At 36.4% G+C, this 26113-nt stretch overlaps 1 protein-coding gene across 4 annotated transcripts in view; it reads left to right on the top strand.

The window, feature by feature from the left end:
• The window catches only part of LOC106085990 (tyrosine-protein kinase Btk29A), a 491172-nt gene that overhangs the window by 439596 nt on the left and 25463 nt on the right, over nucleotides 1–26113 (top strand). The window lies entirely within an intron of this gene.

Below are 26113 nucleotides of genomic sequence, written 5' to 3'. Positions count from 1 at the left end.
TAAGAACAAGTCATTGTTCAATTTTGTAGAACAAAACATTGGTCTTTTTGGCAGCCATATCCAAATATAGACCGATCTGAACCATATACGACACGGATGTTGAAAAGCCTAACATAAGTCACAGTGTCAAATTTCAGCAAAATCGGATTATAAATGTGCATTTCACAGGGCCAAGACTATAAATCGAGAGATCGGTCTATATTGCAGCTATATTCAAATCTGAACCGATCTTGGACAAATTGGAGGGATGGCGAAAGGCCTAACACAACTCATTGCCACAAATTTCGGCGAAATCGAACAGCAAATGTGCCTTTTATGGGCCCAAAACCTTAATTCGAGAGATCGGTGTATATGGCAGCTATATCCAAATCTGAACCGATCCGAGCTAAATTAAAAAATATTGTTGAAGAGCCTAACACAACTTACTGTTTCAAACTACTGCTAAATCGGATTAAATGCGCCATTTATAGGCCTAAAACCTTAAATCGAGATATCGGTCTACATGGCAGCTATATCCAAATCTGGACCGCTCTGAGCCAAATTGAAAAAGATTGTTAAAGGGCCTAACAGAATTCACTGTTCCATATTCCGGCGATATCGAATAATAAATGCACCTCTTATGGTCCCGAAACCTTAAATCGAGAGATCGGTCTATATGGCAGCTATAAGCAAATCTTGATCTATCTAGGCCAAATGGCAGAAATATGTCGAGGGACTTAACATTACCCCAAATGTTGGCGTCATCGAAAAATAAATGCGCCTTTTATCGGCCCAAAACCTTAAATCGAGAGATCGGTCTATATGGCAACTATATCCAAATCTGGACCGATCTAAGCCAAATTGAAGAAGAATGTCGAAGGGCATAACACAATTCACTGTCCCAAATTTCGGCGACATTGGACAATAAATGCGCCTTTTATGAGCCCAAGACCTTAAATCGAGGGGTCGGTCTATATGGCAGCTATATCCAAATCTGGAGCCATCTAGGCCAAATTGAACAAGGATGTCGAAGAGCATAAGACAATTGACTGTTGCAAATTTTGGCAAAATCGGATAATAAGTGCGCCTTTTATGGTCGATCGATGGATCGATCTTATGGCAGCTGTATCCAAATCTGGACCGATCTGTGCCATATTGCAGAATTATGTCGAGGGGCATAACACAACTCACTGTCCCAAATTTTGGCAAAATCGGACAATAAATGCGCCTTTTATGAGCGCAAGACCTTAAACCGAGAGATCGGTCTATATGGCAGCTATATCCAAATCTGGACCGATCTAGGCCAATTTGAAGAAGGATGTCGAAGGGCATAACACAACTCACTAACAAGTGTAGCCTTTATGGGCCTAAGACCCTAAATCGGAGGATCGGTCTATATGGCAGCTATAACCAAATCTAGGCCGATCTGGGCTAAATTGAAGAAGGATGTCGTGTATCCTAACACAACTCACTGTCGCAAATTTCAGCAAAATCGGATAATAAATGTGGCTTTTATGGGCCTAAGACTTTAAATCGGCGGATCGGTATATATGGTGGCTATATTAGATATAGTCCGATATAGCCCATCTTCGAACTTAACCTGCCTAAAAAGAATTTTTGCAAATATCAATATCTCTATTTTTAAAGACTGTAGCGTGATTTCAACAGGCAGAAGGATGGAAGGACATGGCTAGATCGTATTAGATTTGTACGACCATCAAGAATATATATACTTTAAAGGGTCGGAAATGCATATTTCGATGTGTTGCAAACGGAATGACAAAATGCATATACTCCATCCTTCGGTGGCGGGTGTAAAAACATGTGCCCAAATGGGGGTTCTGGGCTTTGGAATTTGAGGACTTAAGGGGTTTTTCCAATGTTTTAATAAAAACTTGCCTATTTTGAGGAACATAGCGCACCCGTTTAAGTGGATCTATTTGGTTCAAATTTCACTTAGATTTTGAAAATCGGACCGCAAATGAAGATTTGGTAGTCCGAAAAATTCTTGGAAATTCCAAGGTGACCAACTTTAAGTGCCCTGAAATTTTGAACATGATCTCGATAACTCCTGTATTCAGTGCCTCACACATATTCTGTATGTCTATGGATGGGATATGTAGCATAGTCTCCAGTACCCTAGTGGAGGTGGTCCTTTCATACCCAAGATAACATATTCTCTGAACCTGTTGCATTATCCTTACGTTACACTTTTTCTCCATCAAAGTCCACCAAACCACTGAAGCGTAAGTAAATATTGGTTTAATTCCTCTCCTGTAGGTCTAGTGGATTCAGCCCCATATCGAGCCTATGGCCCGTCTACATAGTACCCAACGTTTACAAGTCTTCTCTGTATGCCCCCGAATGTGGCACTTCCAGTTCGGTTTCTGTCCAAGATTACTCATAAATATTTAACTTTGTCAGATATGGAAATTGTTCTGTTGAGGAAACGAGGCTCCCCTTTGTCTTCCTCATGAACAGGCAGATTTCAGTCTTCTCTGGGTTAAGATTAAGACCCCTGGGTTTAGCCCAGTCATATGCCATCTCCAAGGCCCCTTCGGTTTTCTGCATAGCTGATTGGGATCCGATCCGAACTGGCAGATTATATTTTCAAATCTTGCAACTCGTTTTTTTACCGACTCAGAGCAATAGTTAAGGCGAAAGGTGGTCCATATCGATTAAAAGTGAATGGGTTCTGAAATTCAGAGTAAAACAACAACTTAGGTCGAAAAAACAACTACGAAAGTTGTTAATTTTCCTGCAACAACTTATTGTAAACCACAACGACCAAAAGTATAAATTTGTTGTTGAAAGGCACTCTTTGCAAGCCAATATATAACAACAACAACAATAACAATATATCCATAAGCGAGGCAAAACACCATCTAACCAGCCAACTCATGTGCTTTGCTACGGGTGGTTGTGTTTTTGTTTTCTTTGTTCGACTCTTGCTGTTTTGCCTCGTTCGTTTTCCTGCTGCTCTTGGGTTCTCTTCTGCTACTCTCTACTATTACCCTTAAAAACAAATTTTAATAATTTTGGTGCCGCAGAGTATTGAACTCACGATCTCATATTTGGTAGTCTTACACGTATCCTCTGGCCTACCGACATCACATTCTTTATGATGAAATAAACCAATAAGTACTGCTGCATAGTAATAAGTGTCTCAATTAACTACAATATATTAAAAAAAGGTAGGAGGCTACCGTAGCGCAGAGATAAGCCTGTCCGTCTATGACGCTGAACGCCTGGGTTCGAATTCTGGCGAGGCCATCAGAAAAAAATTTCAGCGGTGGTTTTCCCCTCCTAATGCTGGCAACATTTGTGAGGTACTATGCCATGTAAAACTTCTCTCCAAAGAGGTGTCGCACTACGTCACGCCGTTCGGACTCGGCTATAAAGAGGAGGCACCTTATCATTCAACTTAAAGTTGAATCGGACTGCACTCATTGATATGTGAGAAGTTTGCCCCTGTTCCTTTGTGGAATGTTCATGGGCAAATTTTGCAAACGTTTTGCATTTGCAAAAAATTTCAATTTGCAAAAAAGGTGAAAACTGTTCTAAAAAATTTTTTTCTGAAAACGAAATTCTTATTTTTTTATGCCGAATTTTCGAAAATAAGTTTAATGAAAAAAAAAATAAAATTTTTTTTGGCCGTCCGGGGGACAGGTTCGACTGTGTCTGCAAGTCATGAATGTCATGGGAGTTTTGTGCTCTACATGGTAGTACGCCTATTTTTACAATTTCCTCAACTAAAATTTCAATAATTTTGTCTGTCAAGACTCTTGTGGAGACTAACTTACGTACTTCAATAAATAATGTTTTCGATTCAATGTTAAAATTCGTTGAGAATTTAAAGTTTCACATACAAATTTGGTAGTTGGTTTTTTCTAAGAGTTATTTTTCTCGGTGTAGACATTTCTTAATTTACAAAATTTTTTTACTTATTTACTGATTTTTTACGCAGTGACAATAGAAGCAAAAGATTTGGCTTCTACCTCCCAAAACGGTTCCGTATTTATCACTTTAACATTTTTGTATACATACACATTTAGGTCAGCAGGGCCAATTGTTACCCAGGCTATGAACTCCTCTCATACAATGTTAATACCCAAATAAACATTGTTGTAAATTCATTTGTTTTTATAACGTTTAAGTGTTATTTTATGTGAGATTTTTTTTTCATATTGTTTGTTCATACGTTTTTTATCATGTGCTAAATATTTATGACTATAGTGTATATACATATTGTTTTATTGTTAATAATAATAATTGGTGTCTTGAGAAGTCAAGGTCGTCATAATAATAAAAAAAAATATGTACAAGTATGTTTAATTTTATGGTAATTTTGTTTTTATGGGTAGTTCACTTACTATTTTGTGTAGCAGTAGCGGCCTCATTGACAATGCTGACTCAACATCAGCAACATCTGCCCAACGACAAAACAAGTAGGCAGTTATAGGCTTTAGATAGCATAACTGTTGTTGTTGTGATTTGTATTTTGTTCACCACAATGTGGGGTGAAAATTAAACACATGTATTGGCAATAAAACATAACATTTTATTAAACACTTTCATAGTAACACTGTGCGCTATGTAAAATAGAAACAAATCAAATAAATGTATATGTTAACCTTTAAAATATAAGACTTCCGATTCAGGAAGTAGGAGACAGCAGCAAAGTGTGTAAAGTGCTTAAATGCTATTAGTTTTATGGGTTGGACGAACTCTCTTGTCAAAGGCGTAGTTATGCATGCATGTGTCTTAAGTCTTTTGTTTTACCTTATCAAGTGGCAGGCTTCCGTTTGTTTCTGTGTGTGTGTGTGTATGTTTTTTTTCAAGTTTCCTGTCATGCTTTATTATAATTTCATTAGTGGTTGAAGTGCATAGAATATGATTGGAAATCTCAAAAGTTTCTACTTGGACTTTAAGTGTTTGTAAGAGTTATTTAATGTTGGTATAATAAAAAATTGAAAAAAAAATTCAATTTACTAAAATAAGTATTTTTTACAAATATTAAAAATAAACAATTAAAACCTTGCTAAGTATGGTCGGCCTAAATCATTGAAACCCACCATGGTTTCTGCGTAAAATTGACAAAAAATTAAATTAGTTGAAAGGCATAATTTTACTCTTCGTACCGAATTTCTGCCTTGGAGACCACCGTAGCGCAGAGGTAAGCATGTCCGCCTATGACGCTGAACGCCTGGGTTCGAACCCTGGCGAGACCATCAGAAAAAATTTTCAGCAGTGGTTTTTTCCCTCCTAATGCTGGCAACATTTGTTAGGTACTATGCCATTTAAAACTTTTCTCCAAAGAGGTGTCGCACTGCGGCACGCCATTCGGACTATATATAAAGGAGGCCCCTTGTCATTGAGCTTAAACTTGAATCGGACAGCACTCATTGTTATGGGAGAAATTTTCCAATATTCCTTAGTGGAATTTTCATGGGCAAAATTTGCAATTTTTCCAAATTTCTGCTAAACCAGGCAAAAATGAAAGCTTCTTGGAACCGAACAAGGATAAACGAGAGATCGTTTTATATGGGAGCTATATCAGGTTATAGACCGATTTGAACTGTACTTGATACAGTTTTTGGAAGTCATAACAGAACACCTCATGTAAAATTTTATCATAATCGGACAAAAATTGCGGCTTTCAGGAGCTCAAGATGCTAAATCGAGAGGTCGGGTTGTATGGGAGCTATATCTGGTTATAGATCGATTTCAAGCGTACTTGGCATGACAATTTCTGGCTGTTCAGCAAACTCAAACAAACGCTCCGGGTTTACGTTTTGAGTCAATTGAAGGCATCAAACGTGAATCGCTACGCGCATTGAAGGTTATTTCGAAAATTGACTTTAACAACTGTTACGAGAATGGGAAAAAACGTTTGCATTTGTGTTTTCCGGCCGAAAGGGATTATTTTGAGGCGGACGACATAGACTTATTAGAATAAATAAGGAATTTTACAATTACGAACAAAGTCTTACTATTTCTTGCCTACAGTTAGGTTAGGTTGGAAAGAGGGTGCATATATTAATCTGTCCCATGGCACTATAGACATACACCTAAGCCAGTAATCTGCTTGTTGTGCGCTCTAAAACCAAAATGTAACCTCGAAAAAGAAAATTTTAAGTTAGGAATTTCGTGCTACTTACAAAATTCTTAACTGTTTTCCACACCACTTCCGCAAGTTGATTCATGTCTGGTATCGTGTCCTCACCTAAGTACCTGTTTCTGTTAGTCGCGAAAGCCCGGCAATGACATAGGAAATCCTCCACAATCTCATCATCTTTCCCACATGCTCTACTTTTGCTATCACTTGCTGCACTTGATTTTGCATAAGTAAGCTCGTAGTCCTATGTATTCCGTTATGACACCAAAAGTTATACTGACCTCCTTCTTACTTACTTTCAGTAGTAGCCTTGTCCTCTTACGATCCCGGTCATCCTCCAGGATTTTCGCCGTCCTACCGACTTTTTCGCTCTTCCACAGTGTTACATGCGCTTTTGTCGCTCACACCCTTAAATCGGACTGCGTCGAACCGAAAAGCTTCTTGCCCACAGCAGTATTTGCCGACCATGGCAATATGGAGCTCAAATGAAAGTAGAAACATTTCTATCCGCTTTCGGGACCAAATGTCTGGGGGCCCACTCCAATCCCCAAAACGCCCCCAAACACGACATCAATACTGACCATGCCAATATGGGGCTAAAATTAAAGGTATTTGAGAGTAGACTTATTTGCAGAGCATGGAAATATGAGACTCATATAAAAAGCATTTGAGAGCAGAGCACGAACTTTATACTTACTTTCAGGAACATGTGTTTTGGTGGCCACCCTACCCCCAAAACACCCTCTAGCAAATCTGACATATTTACCGATCGTGGCAAGATGGGGCTGAAATGAAAACTGAATTCAATATTAGCTATCGAAAAACGCTTTATTGTTTTTCAAAATATTCCCCGTTAAGACCTATACACCTTTGCATGCCTTTGAACCAATTGTCGAAGCACTTTTGCCACTCTGATTGAGGTATCTCGAAAACATGCATTCTGAACGCATCACCGCTTCTTCTGGCGTCGAAAAACGTTGACCTCTCATTTAATTTTTTTACGTACGGGAATAAAAAGAAGTCATTCGGTGCCAAGTCAGGACTATACGGCGGATGACTCATCAAATCGAAGTTTTGAGTGCTCAAAAATGCAGTTGTTTATGCCGATGTGTGATAGCTCGCATTGTCGTGGTGAAGAGTGATCCGTCTTCGGCGTCTGACCCCTCAGAATTGACTGTTCTGTGTTGTTCTAGTGTTACTATTGTGACATGTCTAGTTTTTCCGAAAAAAACAGGCGATCATTAGCTTGGAAGTGCTTCGTGCGCTAGCAACTTTTGTTGGATTTGGCTCATCTTGAAACACCCATACAGTCAACTGCTGTTTACTTTCAGGCTCATACGCGTAAATCCACGATTTATCACCTGTCACAAAGTCACAGACGTGTGTCGGAGCACCGCGATTGTATTTTTGGAGCATTATCAATAGCATGATAGGTCACATGACGAACTTGCAATATGAGTTGGCGCACAGCATCAATGGTTTTTGGAACAACAAGTGATTTTGGACGACCTTCACAAAATTCGTCTTAGAGTAAACTACGACTTGGGTTAATCTGGGCTTCTGGAGGGACCTACACACTCAAAATGGGCTCAAAAGGACACATAAACCGATCAGAGCTATTTGGGAGTAGAGTACAAATCTTCTATTAAATTTTAGAGCAAAAGGTCTGGGGCCGATCTGCTACCAAAACACCTTCAAAGCAGACATATTTATTGACTTTAATAATATTGGGCTCAAATGAAAAGTATTTGGGAGCAGTGTACGTATTTTATTAACGCTTTCTCAGTCAAGGCTCAAGGGGCCAAAGTTGTTCCTTAAACTGTAAAAGCAGGGGCACCGGAGCGGGCCCGGTTCAGCTAGTGAGATATATAAAAGATAGGGGCCATTCTCTAGAAACCCCTAAAATGGACATTGGGAAAAAATGCGACTCAAAAAAAAAGAGGTCACCGCAGAGGTTAGCAAGTCAGCTTAGGTTCGAATCCTGGCGAGAACATCGTAAAAAAAATTTCAGCGGTGGTTATCCGCTACTAATGGTGGCGACATTTGGGAGGTATTATACCATGTAAAAACTTCTCCCCAAAAAAGTGTCGACCTAAAAAAAAGAGGTCACCGTAGCACAGAGGTTAGCATGTCAGCTTAGGTTCGAATCCTGGCGCAAACATCATAAACAAATTTTCAGCAGTGGTTATCCCCTACTAATGCTGGCGTCATTTGGAGGTATTATGCCATGTAAAAACTTCTTCCCAATGAGGTGTCTCACTGCGGCACGCCGTTCGGATGCAGCTATGAAAAGGAAGTCCCTTATTATTGAGCTTAAATTTGAATCGGACAGCACTTATTGATATGTGAGAAGTTCGCCCTTGTTCCTTATTGAAATGTTCATGGGCAAATTTCCATTTGCAATAAAATATAATTCAGAGTAGAGTACGATTATGATTTTAAATTAGGGGGCAAGTATTAGATTAACCAACCACTCCCATAAAAACCCCAAACGAAGATATTGACCGATTAGAACCTTTTGGGATTTAAATAAAAGCTATTATGGAGATGAGTAGGACTTCAGTATTAAAACTTGGGGCTTAGTATCAGAGTACCGGTCCTAGACCCCTCTCCACCCAGAAACCTCCCAGGCTTTTGGTAACTTCTTCCAAAACAGCGAGAGTAGAGCCAAGCTGACCAAAGGAAAAGTTTACCTCTAACTTCACATTACTGCGCACACGCATTTACCTGTTTTTAAACTGTCTTATATTTTTTTTTCATATCAATAACTACGCATTACATTCATAACAATAGCCGCCGTATATTTTTTGCAGTATGGCTTTGCAAATATTTGCTTTGGCAGCAAAAAAAAACTGAATGGCTACTTGCTGTTGCAACTACATTTCACATTTGCCACATGGTGGCGGCTGTTTCTATGCCGCAGTGGAATATCAAGTTGAGGAACCGCAGAAAAAAAAAACAAAACAATTTGTGCAATCAAGTCTATGGGATAAAGCATTTTGCCATTTATGGCAACAGAAAGAGAGTTGTTTTTAGAAAGTGATTTTTTAATATGTGAGGCTGTGTTGCAATTTATCGCGCTAGTTTTTCTTTTCACAACATACAGACGTATCAAAATGGCTTAGGAACGAGGGAGCTCCATCAATTTAAGCAATTAAGAAAGAGTTGTGTATCCAAAGTGATCATTCATTTGTTTTTAGCTTAAAACTTAAGAAGGTTATATGAGTTCATTAGACGAGTTGTGAGACCATTGCAATATGGTATTCTATAGATTCTACTAAATATTACTAAAATTTTCCTTTTGAAATTTCAAATTTCCTTTTGAAGTTTTCAATTATTCGAAAACAACAAATATTCATTTTTGTCAAGGGAATGTTCCTGTACACATGCCATATTTGGCATATATTTCTGCTAAAATTCAAACACAGTGGGATAAACCGAAAACAAACTTTTAAAATATATGTCATTTGAGAATGGACAGAGATAACACCTTGAAATTTGAAAAGGTCAAAGCTCAGGTGTTATCGTGTGTGTGTCAAGTGCAAAATTTCAAGGCCCTAGGTGGTCTGGGCGCCTCTTGGCAAGCCCCAAAATTTGGTCACCTGGGCATTTCGAAAAATTGTTCGGGATGTCAAATCTTTATTTGTGCTACGATTTCAAAACGAAAAATTAAATTGAGAATTTAAAAAAAAAACGAATAGAGATATTTTTCTGAATTTTATTTCTATCCCACTGTGTGTCATTTGATATAATTTATGTGAAATGTAGTACTCGTCTATTGTTTGGCGTGTGTGTCTTAAGTCTTTTGTTTATACACCATTAAGTCAACTCCGCTATTTTTTATTTACAAGGGCTACGAAGGGCTTTCCTATATAAAACTGCAAGCCAACCTCGTCAGATCGCTAGGACTAATGGTTTTGATCGGTATAAGAGCATAGTTTGTGCATGTTTCAAATTCTTTTTTTTTTTGGCAAGTACTCTCTGCCAGTTGAAAGCTGGGTTTTCTTTAAATCTTTTTACCAAATCCGAATTAGCACCTATTGGCCAATATATTTCTACTTTATCTGAGAGCATTTTATTTAAAAAAAATGTATGCTCCGTTACGCTTATACTTTGATATAAAATCAGATCCTAAAACTTCTTGTTTCTTATCTATTAGAGTAGTTTGTATAATTCTTAAAAATTATACAACTATCCTCCGTTTAATAACCCGCTTTTTTCGTATAAATTTGAATTTTAATAGAATCTCATCATTACAAAGTGTGCTCTGCTAGCAGGCATTTTCAAACAACTTGCTAAAGTTGGTTGAGATTACTTTTGTTTACTTCACTTTCTTGTGCCTCTGATTGTTTAAAGGCGATCACGTTTTTAATTCGATGTTATCCAAATGCTTTAGTTTTGCTGTTTGGGTTTGCATGTTAAATTTCTCATAGAAATAAAACTGTGTTGTGTTTTTGCTTTAACCATTCCAGCAAAGTATCTCCAAAAGAGCATTGGTGATTTGTAAAGGTCACTTCCTTAAATGGCAAACAAATATGCCATGATTCCATAACGATTTCGATTTCATTTTCATTTGGAATAACTGGAATGTGATGGGAAACCGGATTGGCAGAGATCTGTTGAATTAATTTTAGTATTAAGAAGAACTTGATCAGTGTGACACTTTTTTTTAAACCTATATATTTGTTCCATCATATTCCACCTAATACTAAACATAATAGAATACTATTAAAGAAATATTTAAAAAATATTGACAGGAAACACTTAAAACTAGTCGTGGCTACATTTTGAAACGAAATCCCTTATCTTAAAAACCTAAAATCAATCTGAATATATTATATAAAATTATAAAAGAATGTTTACCAACTCAACCAGTGTTGTTCGTTTTTATTTTGTTGATTTTATAACTACAGTAGATCATATTTTAAATTCTTGTTTTGTCTTTGGAGAAAATTTCATAGAAATTTTGTCTTTAGAGAAAATTTCATAGAAATTTTGTCTTTAGAGAAAATTTCATAGAATTTTGTCTTTAGAGAAAATTTCATAGAAATTTTGTCTTTAGAGAAAATTTCATAGAAATTTTGTCTTTAGAGAAAATTTCATAGAAATTTTGTCTTTAGAGAAAATTTCATAGAAATTTTGTCTTTAGAGAAAATTTCATAGAAATTTTGTCTTTAGAGAAAATTTCATAGAAATTTTGTCTTTAGAGAAAATTTCATAGAAATTTTGTCTTTAGAGAAAATTTCATAGAAATTTTGTCTTTAGAGAAAATTTCATAGAAATTTTGTCTTTAGAGAAAATTTCATAGAAATTTTGTCTTTAGAGAAAATTTCATAGAAATTTTGTCTTTAGAGAAAATTTCATAGAAATTTTGTCTTTAGAGAAAATTTCATAGAAATTTTGTCTTTAGAGAAAATTTCATAGAAATTTTGTCTTTAGAGAATATTTCATAGAAATTTTGTCTTTAGAGAAAATTTTATTGAAATTTTGTCTTTAGAGAAAATTTCATAGAAATTTTGATTTTAGAGAAAATTTCATAGAAATTTTGTCTTTAGAGAAAATTTCATAGAAATTTTGTCTTTAGAGAAAATTTCATAGAAATTTTGTCTTTAGAGAAAATTTCATAGAAATTTTGTCTTTAGAGAAAATTTCATAGAAATTTTGTCTTTAGAGAAATTTCATAGAAATTTTGTCTTTAGAGAAAATTTCATAGAAATTTTGTCTTTAGAGAAAATTTCATAGAAATTTTGTCTTTAGAGAAAATTTCATAGAAATTTTGTCTTTAGAGAAAATTTCATAGAAATTTTGTCTTTAGAGAAAATTTCATAGAAATTTTGTCTTTAGAGAAAATTTCATAGAAATTTTGTCTTTAGAGAAAATTTCATAGAAATTTTGTCTTTAGAGAACATTTCATAGAAATTTTGTCTTTAGAGAACATTTCATAGAAATTTTGTCTTTAGAGAAAATTTCATAGAAATTTTGTCTTTAGAGAAAATTTCATAGAAATTTTGTCTTTAGAGAAAATTTCATAGAAATTTTGTCTTTAGAGAAAATTTCATAGAAATTTTGTCTTTAGAGAAAATTTCATAGAAATTTTGTCTTTAGAGAAAATTTCATAGAAATTTTGTCTTTAGAGAAAATTTCATAGAAATTTTGTCTTTAGAGAAAATTTCATAGAAATTTTGTCTTTAGAGAAAATTTCATAGAAATTTTGTCTTTAGAGAAAATTTCATAGAAATTTTGTCTTTAGAGAAAATTTCATAGAAATTTTGTCTTTAGAGAAAATTTCATAGAAATTTTGTCTTTAGAGAAAATTTTATTGAAATTTTGTCTTTAGAGAAAATTTCATAGAAATTTTGTTTTTAGAGAAAATTTCATAGAAATTTTGTCTTTAGAGAAAATTTCATAGAAATTTTGTCTTTAGAGAAAATTTCATAGAAATTTTGTCTTTAGAGAAAATTTCATAGAAATTTTGTCTTTAGAGAAAATTTCATAGAAATTTTGTCTTTAGAGAAAATTTCATAGAAATTTTGTCTTTAGAGAAAATTTCATAGAAATTTTGTCTTTAGAGAAAATTTCATAGAAATTTTGTCTTTAGAGAAAATTTCATAGAAATTTTTGTCTTTAGAGAAAATTTCATAGAAATTTTGTCTTTAGAGAAAATTTCATAGAAATTTTGTCTTTAGAGAAAATTTCATAGAAATTTTGTCTTTAGAGAAAATTTCATAGAAATTTTGTCTTTAGGGAAAATTTCATAGAAATTTTGTCTTTAGAGAAAATTTCATAGAAAATTTCATATTTTTTTTTTATATTTCTGGGTGTTGGAATTCTGTATTTTGTGAAAATTTCATAGAAATTTTGTCGCTGTAGGAAATTTGGTTGAAATTTTTGGCTGCAAGGTTGCTATGTATGCCGCATTCTTGCCCTGCAATATGCCAGCTCATACCTTGGGATCCTTGGAGGTTTTTGGTGGTGCTGAGTTGCAATTATGGCTATTTTTCGTTTGCGGGGGCTGTCAACGTTAGGGGAGACCATTTTTGTTCTTTTCTGCAGTTTCGCTAGGTGACACCACGAGGAGGTCAGCGTCCGAATCGTAGATGAGAAACTAGGATTGGCCTTGTCGTTGCTCAGTTAAAATCTCTTAAACCACAAGAGTTTGTTTGTTTGTGTGTCTGTATAGACTTAATACAGCTGCGTGAAATTTTCACATATTGTGGAGTTGGCCAAACTCTCACCCTTTCTGCAATTTTAAAATGCCCAATATCTCAGATCAAGTGTTTGGGACCTCCCCAGCTCAAATAAAAGAACTTTGAAGGTAGAGTGTGAATCTGATAGTAATATTGGGGACCAACAATCTGATGGGCATTCCCAAACTCCTCTCAACAGTAAACGTATGCCATTGGAAAAATTTGAAACTTACATGCAATGTATTTGTTTATATTGTAGTTTAGTTTATGATTTCAAAATTTGAGCAAAATTTCAGCTAAATCGAATAGAATTACGCCGTATAGGGGCTCAAGAAACATAATCGGGAGATCGGTTTATATGGTAGTTTATCAGGTTATGGACCGATTCATACCATATTTGGCACTTATCTTTAAGCTCTTAGAAAAAATCGTTGTACAAAATTTTAGCCAAATCGAATAATAAGAATAAGATTTCAAGAAGTATAATCGGGAGATCGGTTTATATGGGCGTTTTATCAGGCTATAAACCGATTTAGACCATACTTGGCATAGATGCTGGAAGTCATAATAAAACACTTCAAATTTAATTTCAGCCATATCGGATAATTGCGCCCTCTACAGGGTCAAAAAGTCAACATCCAGGATATGTTTATATGACAGCTATATCAAAACATGGACCGATATAGCCCATTTACATTTCCAATCGACCTACATTAATTGTGAAAAATTTCAAGCGCTTAGATTTATTAATTCGAAAGTTAGCGCGCTTTCGTCAGACAGATGGACAGTCGGACGGACATGGGTAAATCGACTTAGAATTTCAAAACGATCAAGAATATATAAACGTTATTGGGTCTCAGATCAATATTTCGATGTGTTATAAATGGAATGACGAAATTAGTATTCCACAAACCTCTGACGGAGAGTATAAGCAGTAAAGATAGGCAAAAGTCGGGAGGTGGCGACTTAATAATACCCTACCCCTACCCTATAGGTACAAATTGGAAGCTATATCTAATTCTGAACCAATTTTGATGGACCATGGCGGACGTTTTCAGATGGGTTATTAAGCTATCCATATCAAATTTCAAACACATATGTTCAAACTGTAATAACTACGGTTGGCAAATGACAACATTATAGCAAATTACCCAAAATCTGAGGTGCACATATATGGAGCTACATCTAAATCTGAACCGATTTTGTCCAAACTTCTTAGATATATGCATCGAGGAAAGCATTGTGCCAATTTTGAGGAAATTGGTCAATAACATGTGTGTACCAAATTTGAAGACGATCGGCAACATCGGACAATAAATGCGCCTTTTATGGGCCTAAGACCCTAAATCGAAGGTTCCTTCTATATGACAGCTATAACCAAATCTGGACCGATCTGGGCCAAATTGACGGAGGATGTCGAGGGGCCTAACACAACTCTCTGTCCCAAATTTCAGCAAAGTCGGATAATAAATGTGGCTTTTATGGGCCGAAGACCTTAAATCGGAGGATCGTTCTATATGGCAGCTATATCCAAATCTGAACCGATCTGGGCCAAATTGACGAATGATGTCGATGGGCCTTACACAACTCACTGTCCCAAATTTCAGCAAAATTGGATAATAAATGCGGCTTTTATTGGCCTAAGACCCTAAATCGACGGATCGGTCTATATGGAGGTTATATCAAGATATAGTCCGATATAGCCCATCTTCGAACTTAACCTGCTTATGTACAAAAAAAATAATCTGTGCAAAGTTTCAGTTCAATATCTATCTATTTTTGAAGACTGTAGCGTGATTTCAATAGACAGACAGACAGACGGACGGACAATGTCTAGACCGTCTTAGATTTATGCGCTGATCAAGAATATATATCCTTTATGGGGTCGGAAATGGATATTTCGATGTGTTGCAAACGGAATGACAAAATGAATATACCCCCATCCTTCGGTAATGGGTATAATTATACATATGAGAATGTTAGTGAGTTTAAAGGTGTTCAAATGAGACACACTGTAGCAGTGACTCGTGCCACTTCCATACATTAAGTAAATGGCTATGTCCTCCCTAACAAATGTCTGGAAAATTTTTTACCGCTCAGATCAATAAATCATAAGTTGTGGGCCAAGGACCTTATTTCTCAGATTTGACAATCGAAATGCTCGTGTATGGAAGGATTAATATTTCGATAAAATTGTTGGGGGTGAAATTTTGGGAAAAGTACCTAGGGGACTACACACCGCACAAAACCTTCTAAAACGACTTCTGGCTGGCTGGTACAAAATGGGGCTCAAATGTAAGCGTGTTGTGAGTATAGTAGAAATCTCAGAATAGTATTCGAGGGCCGTCCCACCCTCATAAACTTCCCAAACGAACTCCAGGGCAAGCTTTTAAGAGAAATAGCTACCTATGCCGGACAAATTATTTCTATAACTCCCGCAAGATATTTGAAACCCGACTAAAAGTAAAGCAAATCCAAGCAAGCATTCATTATGGTACTTGAATATTTTGCTCTTGGCTTTGCTTTTGATGTGTCTATTACATTTGAACCATTGCATTGGTGTTTTTTTTTTCATAAATCACCATTGCAAATGCCAAATTGTCCAATAACAATAGGTTATCTTGGATATGTAATTAAATCAAATAAACCATTGCTATGTTTTTTCGTGCTACAGATTTTTTCATGTACTAATTTGTTTTGCAAATTTTATTGCTTTTTATACGGAACACATATTTCAATTTGCGGATGTTAAATCTATTAAATCTAAGATCAATGGATGTTTTTAAAATGAATCATTGAGCTGAAGCACTAGAGCTAAAAGTTCTTCTATTTCAAATGTTTTTTTTTTTGCATTCATGTTTCTTAGTATATTTTTTGTTTTACTATTGAACAAACACAAGTGAAAAAGTGTAATTGATTGCAGTTTCAATTTGACGCTTCTTTCTGTCACTGTTGGTAGCTCGCCTTACTTTTAAAGTTCACCAATGTTGTTCAAACTGGCCTTTTTTTCTTGTTTGCTCAATGACAGCCATGATGGCAAGATGCCTTTGGGCTAAAACCACTTGGCACCAACACTGCTCAACGTTTTTGTTTTTAGACCTGTATGATAAACATATGTTAAATAAACACCTGAGTTGGCTACATTTGACTCGTGGCTCTTTTGAAAACAAACCGCCAGCATTTGAATTTTTCATTTTTTTTTTCTGTGTTTTCAGTGTAATTCATATTTTATAGGGGAATATATGCATGTTATTAAGACTATGTGTTATTTACCCCCATGTTTTTTGACATTGTCAAGATGACATTTATGAACCTCCCCAAACGAATAAAAAACGTAAAACCCCAACATTTAAATTTTGTATTCAATAGAGGCAGAAGCTTTTTACGAAAATATGCAGCTACCTTTTGACAAAACACCAAACTGAACATTTTTTTTTTCAAATGTCTATATTTTGCGCCCTCCAGAAATATCACCTCGTTATGCAAAAAAAAAGATAACTGCTATGCAAATTTAATCGTCCTCTTAAGCGAATTATGTCAAGATAAAATATAAACAAACTATTATACGCCTACGCTGTATTGCGAATATTTGTATAACGTTTTGATGGTGTCAAAATTAAATCATTGAAATTTTGTTAAATTGTCTTTTTCTCTTGTTATCGATTTGACGCATAAGGCTTTTCGAAAGTTACCATTTTTAAAGAAAAAGATTTATTTTATAAAAAAAAAATGCCAAGTTGTTTTGCTTTGAAATTAATTAGTTTCAAATTAGTGTGTCAAGTAGTAGCAAAGAAAAACAAAAGACTTAAGACACAAACTTTAATGGGTAAACAATTTTCGATGAAATATTTCTAAATATGGAACTTAAAAATACTATTGCAAATATAAAAATAAATAATATATGAAGCATATCGGCAAAAACAAAAAGTGCTAAAGTAAACAAAAATTAAAAAAAATGTTTGAAGTGCCGAAACAGGTATTAAAGTGTTTAGTTTTTCTAGAGAGGTGCAAATATTGCTTTACTTCTTCTAATTATATGATATTTTGTACATCAACTATGGGGGGGCCAAATATGAAATATGATTGCTGTATACAGACAGGTTCTCCAAAATAATCCTTGAAGCAACTTGACAATATTGGAAGATGGCATTGTTTGGAAAAGCCATGGACGAAACCTAAGTTGTGTGGCGCTGCACTGTCGTTGCATTCACAGTGTGTTTCTTTTTTTTATACCCACCACCGAAGTATGAAGCAACACATCGAAATATCCGACCCTATAAAGTAAAAATGATCAGCGTAAAAATCTAAGACGATCTAGCCATGTCCGTCCGTCTGTCCGTCTGTCTGTTGAAATCACGCTACAGTCTTTAAAAAGAGAGATATTGAGCTGAAACTTTGAAGAAATCTTTTTTTTTTTGTCCATAAGCAGGTTAAATTCGAAGATGGGCAATATCGAACTATATCTTGATATAGCCCCCCTATAGACCGATCAGCCGATTTAGGGTCTTAGGCCAAAAAAATCCACATTTATTATCCGGTTTTGCTAAAATTTGGGACATTGAGTTAAGTTAAGCCCCTCGACATACTTCTGCAAAATGGCCCAGATCAGTCCAGATTTGGATATAGCTGCCATATAGACCGATCCGCTGATTTAGGGTATTAGGCCCAAAAAAGCCACATTTTTTATCGGATTTTGTTGAAATTTGGGACAGTGAGTTGTGTTAAGCCACTCGACGCCTTCTTCAATTTGACTCAGATCGGTTTAGATTTGAATATAGCTGCCATATAGACCGATCTCTCGATTTAAGGCTTTGGGCCCATAAAAGGCGTATTTATTGTCCGATGTCGTCGAAATTTATGACAGCGAGTTAAGTTAAGGTCCTCGATATACTTCTGCAAAATGGCACAGTTCGGTCCAGATTTGGATTTAGCTGCTATATAAACCGATCTCTCGATATAATGTTTTGGGCCCATAAAAGGCGCATTTATTGTCCGATGTCGCCAAAATTTGGGTCAGTGAGTTAAGGTAAGCTCCTCGACATATTTCTGCAATTTGGCCTAGATCGACCAAGATTTGCATATAGCTGCCATATAGACCGATCTCTCGATTTAAGGTTTTGGGCCCATAAAAGGCGTATTTATTGTCCGATGTAGCCGAAATTTGGGACAATGATTTGTGTTAGGCCCTTCGACATCCTTCTTCAATTAGGCTCAGATCGGTCCAGATTTGAATATAGCTGTCATATAGACCGATCTCTCGATTTAAGGTTTTGGGCCCATAAAAGGCGCATTTATTGTCCGATGTCGCCGAAATTTGGAACAGTGATTTGTGTTAGCCCCTTCCACATTCTTTTTCAATTTGGCTCAAATCGGTCCAGATTTGAATATAGCTGTCATATAGACCGATCTCTCGATTGAAGGTTAAGGGTCCATAAAAGGCGCATTTATTGTCCGATTTCGCCGAAATTTGGAACAGTGAGTTGTGTTAGGCTCTTCGAAATTTTTCTGCAACTTGTCCCAAATCGGTCCAAATTTGGATATAGCTGCCATATAGACCGATATCTCTATTGTTCGAGTCTTGGCTCCATTAAAAGCGGCATTTATAATCCGATTTCACTGAAATTTGACACAGTGTCTTACGTTAGGCTTTTCGACATCTGTGTCGTATATGGTTCAGATCGGTTTATTTTTAGATATAGCTACTAAAAAGACCAATTTTTATACCCTCCACCATAGGATAGGGGGTATACTATTGTAATTTCGTCATTCTGTTTGTAAATACTCGAAATATTCGTCTGAGACGCCATAAAGTATATATATTCTTGATCGTTGTGAAATTCTATGTCGATCTAGGCATGTCGGTCCGTCCATCTGTCTGTCGAAAGGACGCTAACTTCCGAAAGAGTATAGCTAGCCGCTTGAAATTTTGCACAAATACTTCTTATTAGTGTAGGTCGGTTGGTATTGTAAATGAGCCATATCGGTCCATGTTTTGATATAGCTGCCATATAAACCGATCTTGGGTCTTGACTTCTTGAGCCTCTAGAGGGCGCAATTCTTATCCGATTGGGATGAAATTTCACACGACGTGTTTTATTATGATATCCAACAACTGTGCCAAGTATGGTTCAAATCGATCCATAACCTGATATAGCTGCCATATAACCCGATCTTGGGTCTTGACTTCTTCAGCCTCTAGAGTGCGCAATTCTTATCCGATTTGAATGAATTTTTGCACGAAGCATTTCGTTATGATATCCAACAACTGTGCCAAGTATGGTTCAAATCGGTTCAAAACCTGATATAGCTGTCATATAAACAGATCTGGGGACTTGACTTCTTGAGCATCTAGAGGGCGCAATTCCTATCCGATTTGGCTGAAATTTTGCAAGACGTTTTTTTATTCTTACTTTCAACAACTATGTCAAATAAGGTTCAAATCGGTTCATAACCTGATATAGCTGCCATATAAACCGATCTGGGATCTTGACTTCTTGAGCCTCTAGAGGGCACAATTCTTATCCGATTGGAATGAAATTTTGTACGACGTATTCTCTCATGATCATCAACATACGTGTTTATTATGGTCTGAATCGGTCTATAGCCTGATACAGCTCCCATATAAATCGATCTCTCTATTTTACATCTTGAGCCCCCAAAGGGCACAATTCTTATTCGAATTGGCTGACATTTTACACAGGTCTCCAACATATAATTTAATTGTGGTCCAAACCGGACCACATCTTGATATCGCTCTAATAGCAGAGCAAATCTTTTCTTATATCCTTTTTTTGCCTCAGAAGAGATGCCGGGAAAAGAACTCCACAAATGCGATCCATGGTGGAGGGTATATAAGATTCGGCCCGGCCAAACTTAGCACGCTTTTTTTTTATTAGCTTGTTTGTTATACACTATTGAACAATGACTTGTACTTATTAGTATTTGGTCCAAATCGGAACATATTTCGATATAGCTGCTATGGGTCATAAGGTATTTCTCACCGGAATCACCGGATTTTGACGAAAGTTGTTTTACATATATACCCGTGGTCGTGGGTATCGAAAGTTCGGCGCGGCCGAACTTAACACCTTTTTACTTGTTCACCTTGAAACCAGTATTCAAACTAAGCTAAATTTTTAGACCTTTACATCCCATAAACGATCTTGACATGATTAACATTTTGGAGGAAGCCCTTTTTATGGATACATACTAATGTGCAACCACAACAACTACTATTGGCAATCGCAAGTAGTAAAATGTTATGTTATAAAATCTATAAAATTTAAATATATAAAATTTTTTTCCAACTTAAAACAAAAACGCATTACTTTATAACGACTTCCTCCATATTTGTGTTGAAAAATAAAAACCATAAACAATTGTGTCTTTTATGCTTATAACGAACAAACGTCCGTCCATGCGTAGACCGCAAACCTGTCATGTACCCACCATGGCCGGTAAAGTTTAATGCACTTTGATTACTTGTTTGTATTTTTAGTATGCAAAATGCGTGAATTTCAACATGTTCAAATTTTTTTCATTCCTTTTCTATAGTTTTTGGAATTTTATTTGGTCTTTGAGGGGCAAAACAAAAATATCGAATATAAACAAAAATTTTTCACTTAACCTCGCACATACACTTGTCACTTACGTGATTTTGGATTTTTTTTTCTTTCATTGTGGTAGTTATTATTGCGGTGAAGTGTGTCTTGCGACACAAGTAATTATTCTATTATTCATGTTTAACAAGGTGTGTGTAATTGATTTTTTTTTATGTTTTGAACAGTTCGAGTGGTGATGGTTGCGATGTGCTATGGTTATTGCATTCTTTTCGAGTTAGACACTTATGACACTTGGTTATCATGAACGTTATCCCTATATGGATATGCACTCGTCTATAAATTTTTTTGAATGATTGATATTTGAGGTGATGTTTGTTTTTGAGAAAAAAAACAACAAAAGTTCATTCACTTTCCTTATAAAAGATATGTGACTTCGTTTTGCAAAGGTCTTGTAAGCGATAAATTTTCCAAAATAGATGATGCTTGACAATGGCTTTCAAGGACAAGCGTAGGATTTCTCTTAAAATGATTTATACATTGTCATTTGTTGGATGCTGCAGGTTAGGTCACTTGAAGAATTTCAAGTTGTTGGATCGGTAAAGTTGGCCTGTAATGGCTGTTATTTATATCGTATGTTAGTTCTTCATTTAAAGTGAAGCCGTTAAAAAATATAAATGAAAATCGGGCATATACATCGGGCGTAGTATAAGCTTATCCAAATGTGAATCATGAACATGTGTAGTGAGAGGCATAAGGGGTCTTATGTGCTTAAAAAGGTGAAGAAGCGGGTAAAATGAATGAATGAAATGACTTCAAAAATTCGGGTGGTTCAAAAGTTTTGTCTCTAAACCCGAAAACTGCCCGAAAAAAGCTTATCCAAAAGTGAATCATGAACATGTGCAGTGGGAGCCATAAGGGGTCTTATGTGCTTAAAATGATGAAGAAGCGGGTAAAATGAATGAATGAAATGACTTCAAAAATTCGGGTGGTTCAAAAGTTTTGTCTCTAAACCCGAAAAATGTTATTCTGTCACAGATTAAAGTTTCGCATGAGCAGAACATACAAAATAAATAGTAGTAGTTGTTGAAATTTAATTGAATGGACTCTTATGGGGCATTAAAATCACAAAATTCAAAAAATAATTTAACAAAAATCATGGAAAAATTTTATGGACAGGAAATTAAACTCCATACCTTTGGAAAGGGCCATGAAAACAGCTCTTGCCCTATACTCCTACATGATGAACACTGCCAGAAAGTGAAAGGTTTAAATCGGCTGTAATTTACTGACGGTATATTGTAGTTGTCAGACCTATAGTGCTATATGGGGTTGTGGTCTGGTAGACGACTTCTCAAAAATCGACCCTATTTATTTTTTTAGGTGACAGAAAGCTAGTTCCACTAGCCAAAATTAGAATAGATTTCTAAAGCCTACATATTATAAGTTTTTTCCAATTTTAATATGGGGTTGGGGGTATACTCGCTTCCTGATTCCGTTTGTAACACATCGTAATATTGGGCTAAGACCCCATAAAGGACTTGACAACTGTTTTTTTTTTTAATATAACCAAACCATTTGAGATATTTCAAAAATTTTATTATCGGCTTTATGTACAATCACAACACTTATAAATGGAAGTCGACTTGGTACATATGACCACCATGGACTGGTTTGCATCTATCAATACGTTGGACCCAATTTTCAATGACTCGACCACACATTTCAGCAGAAACAGACGCTATATCCCATTCTATGTTGGCCTGAGCTCTTTCAACGTCGTCGGCTTGTTGCCATAGACCAATGACTTGACGTAGCCCTAAAGAAAATAGTCTGGGGGCGTCAAATCGCACAAACGAGGTTGCCTATCGACTGGGTCATTTCTTGAGATAAATCGCTCATCAAACTTGCAAATTCAAATCTGACCTTGAACATTTCATTAGGGACCAGGGAAAAATCAGTGCTGGCGGATTCAAGTTTAATCTCAATAATAAGTGGCCCTATTTTTTATAGCCGAGTGCGAACGGCTACAGTGCGACATCTCATTGGGGAGAAGTTTTTGACAGGCTGTCATACTTGCAAATGCAAATCTACCCTTGTACATTCCATTAAGGAACAGGGAAAAAATCAGTGCTGTCAAGTTTAATCTCAATGATAAGTGGCCTTATTTTTTATAGCCGAGTCCGAACGGCGACAGTGCGCTGCGTCATTGGGGAGAAGTTTTTATCACACTGCCATACCATTTTTTCAAATCGTATGAATCCTCACAAATTGCGCCTGCATTAGGAGGGAAGAAATTTCGTTCTGATGTTCTTACCAGAATTCCAACCCAGGCATTCAGCGTCATAGTAGGCGGACGTGCTAACCTCTGTTCTACGATGGCCTCCATCAAAATTACTCTTCAATAAATCAATTGTAGCTTGTGCTGTGTGGCATCTGGCACCGTGCTGGCCAGGTCTTTCGTCCAGGTCTTCTTCCAAAAATAATCAGTGGGCATGGTGAGGTAGCGTTGTCTATTTACGGCAACATAGCGGTTGACAACGTCGACGAAGAAGTGTGCCCAATGACGTCGCCAGCATGCAAATAATCACAAATTGAATTCAAAGTTGTCAAGTCCCTATTGGAAAACCATTTGTATATATTCTTAATAGCCCTGACATTCTAAATCCATCTAGCCAAGTCCATCCGTCTGTCTGTCTGTCAAAAAGCATGCAAACTTTCAAAGAAGTAAAGCTAGGCGCTTGAAATTTTGCACAAATACTTCCTTTTTTATGTAGGTCGGTTGGGATTGTAAAGGAGCCATATGGGTCCATATTTTGATATAGTTAACAAATAAACCGATCCCCCGATCCTGAGCTTCCGATTTGTCTAACCGATGCGCCAATTATGGTTTAAATCGGTTTAAAACCAGATGTAGCCTCCCATATAAACACAATTCTAACCGATTTCGCTAAAATTTTGTACTATGACGTTTTCTATGACGTTCAACAGATGTGCCAATTGTAGTTCACATCGGTTCAAAACCAGATACAGTTCCCATATAAACCTATGTCTCCCTTCATGAGCCTCCAAAAGGGGTGAATCTTATTAGATTTGTCTGAAATTTTCCACAATGACTTTCTATGACCTTCAACATACTCGCCAAATATGGTCTGAATCGGTCTGAGACCAGATATAGCTCCCAAATAAACCAATATCCCATTATAATTCTTGAGGCCCTATAAAGCCCAATTGTTATCTGATTTGGCTAAAAGTTTGCACAATGACCTCCTAAGAACTCAAATATACGTGATCAGAATTGTCTGGATGCGTCTAAAACCTGATACAGCTGCAATAGCATAGCAATTCGTACCCATTATCCTTTGTTTGGCTATAAAGAGATACCGGGAAAAGAACTTCACAAATGGGATCCATGGTGGAGGGTATTTTTGCTTGCTTTATTTCTAAACTGGTGTCATTCGTTTCATGCACGGCTGTGCCGAGTTAGATAAAATTACCCACTTTCCCAAAGTCAAAGTTCCCAACATTCACCATATCACGGGCGTACGGGCGGGATAGAATCAAAAAAAAAAAAATTGTAAAATATATGCCACTTGAAAACGGATCGAGAAAACTTGAAATTTTAAATTATAGGAGTTGAGGTGCAAAATTTCAAGGCCCTGGGTGGTCCGGGCTCCTATTTTTTTGTAATAATATTGGGTTGCCCAAAAAGTAATTGCGGATTTTTTTAAAATAAAGTAGATGCATTTTTAATAAAACTTAGAATGAACTTTAATCAAATATACTTTTTTACACTTTTTTTCTAAAGCAAGCTAAAAGTAACAGCTGATAACTGACAGAAGAAAGAATGCAATTACAGAGTCACAAGCTGTGAAAAAATTTGTCAACGCCGACTAATGAAAAATCCGCAATTACTTTTTGAGCAACCCAATATTTGAACACTATTTGAAAAGAAAGAATGCAATTACAGAGTCACAAGCTGTGAAAAAATTTGTCAACGCCGACTATATGAAAAATCCGCAATTACTTTTTGGGCAACCCAATATTTTAACACTATTTGAAAATCGGACCACAAATGGAGATTTGGCAGCCCGAACGATTCTTCGCACGAAGCGCCCGGACCACCTAGGGCCTTGAAATTTTACAGATGATCTCGATAACACCTCAGTTCTAACCATTTCAAATAGTTTTATAATTTTTTTTTTTTCGATTATGTTCTACTGTGGGCCGAGAGTTAATACCATTCACTCTTTTTCTTAACACCATTTGCTGCCAGTCCCACTTTCACTGACTCTAAGCCGACTTATCCTTCTCGGGTCTTTTCCAGGATTTTTCGCAGTTGTTGTAGACACGTTGGCATGTGGAGATAGCGATCCTCGTCCAGCTCCGATCGCCGCGTTATGTCCATTGGTTATTTATAGGCGCCAATAACTCTTGCCTTGTCATATCACAGGCACTCAATATTTTAGCAAGATCCGTTGCCACCCGGCGTCCCACTGAGACTCTTCTCTCAATTCACGCAGATTATCCGCGACTGCAATTGGAGATTCTCCGATAACTCTCAGCTGAGCCTTTCTTGATGACGATGAACTCCACACAAATCGGAGCTCAGAGTTCAAACCTGTGTGGTGATCATAATCATCCTCTGCCAGGTTTTACGCATTGTTAATATCTGGTTAGTGGTGGATTTACCAGATCTAAAGCCACATCGATAGGCACCATTTGTCTCAATAACTTTAGATTTTAAACTCTCACACAGCTTGCTCAAAAGAACTATCTTTTTGAGGTTCCAATCATCGGGTATGGGTTCTTCTAGCCAGATCAGCGAGTCGCCTTTGGTCTTAAAAAGTTCACCTGATAACGCATGGGCTTCTGCTGCCTTGAAGTTTTTCAACCAGGTTACTGCTAATAAGACCTCATTCCGACTAGACGGTGACGCTGCACCATCATCAGGGATTGATTCTGTGGTATTCTTGTCGCCGCCATTATCGAATACCAATTGCTAGGAAAAATTTTCTTTCCACAAACAAATTATCTGTATCTATTATCAGATTTTCTTATTTGCCTCTGTTGAAGCGTGTACTTGTATCAATGCCATCAGATTGATGTTTATTTCTTTAGAAAAATTTCTGGATCTCATTCTGAATCCTCACGTCTTCTCGTTTCTCTTTTGTCCTTTTCTCCCGATACTTCTCCTTCGCCTGTTGCGTTGCGACAGACTGCAGGTTGCTTTGTATGCCTCATTCTTGGCTTCTATAAAATTTCGACTC

Source organism: Stomoxys calcitrans, chromosome 3, assembly GCF_963082655.1.
Source record: "Stomoxys calcitrans chromosome 3, idStoCalc2.1, whole genome shotgun sequence".
NCBI classification, from domain to species: domain Eukaryota; kingdom Metazoa; phylum Arthropoda; class Insecta; order Diptera; family Muscidae; genus Stomoxys; species Stomoxys calcitrans.
Note: the sequence above shows the minus strand (reverse complement) of the source record. Positions and strands in the feature narration are given on the sequence as shown.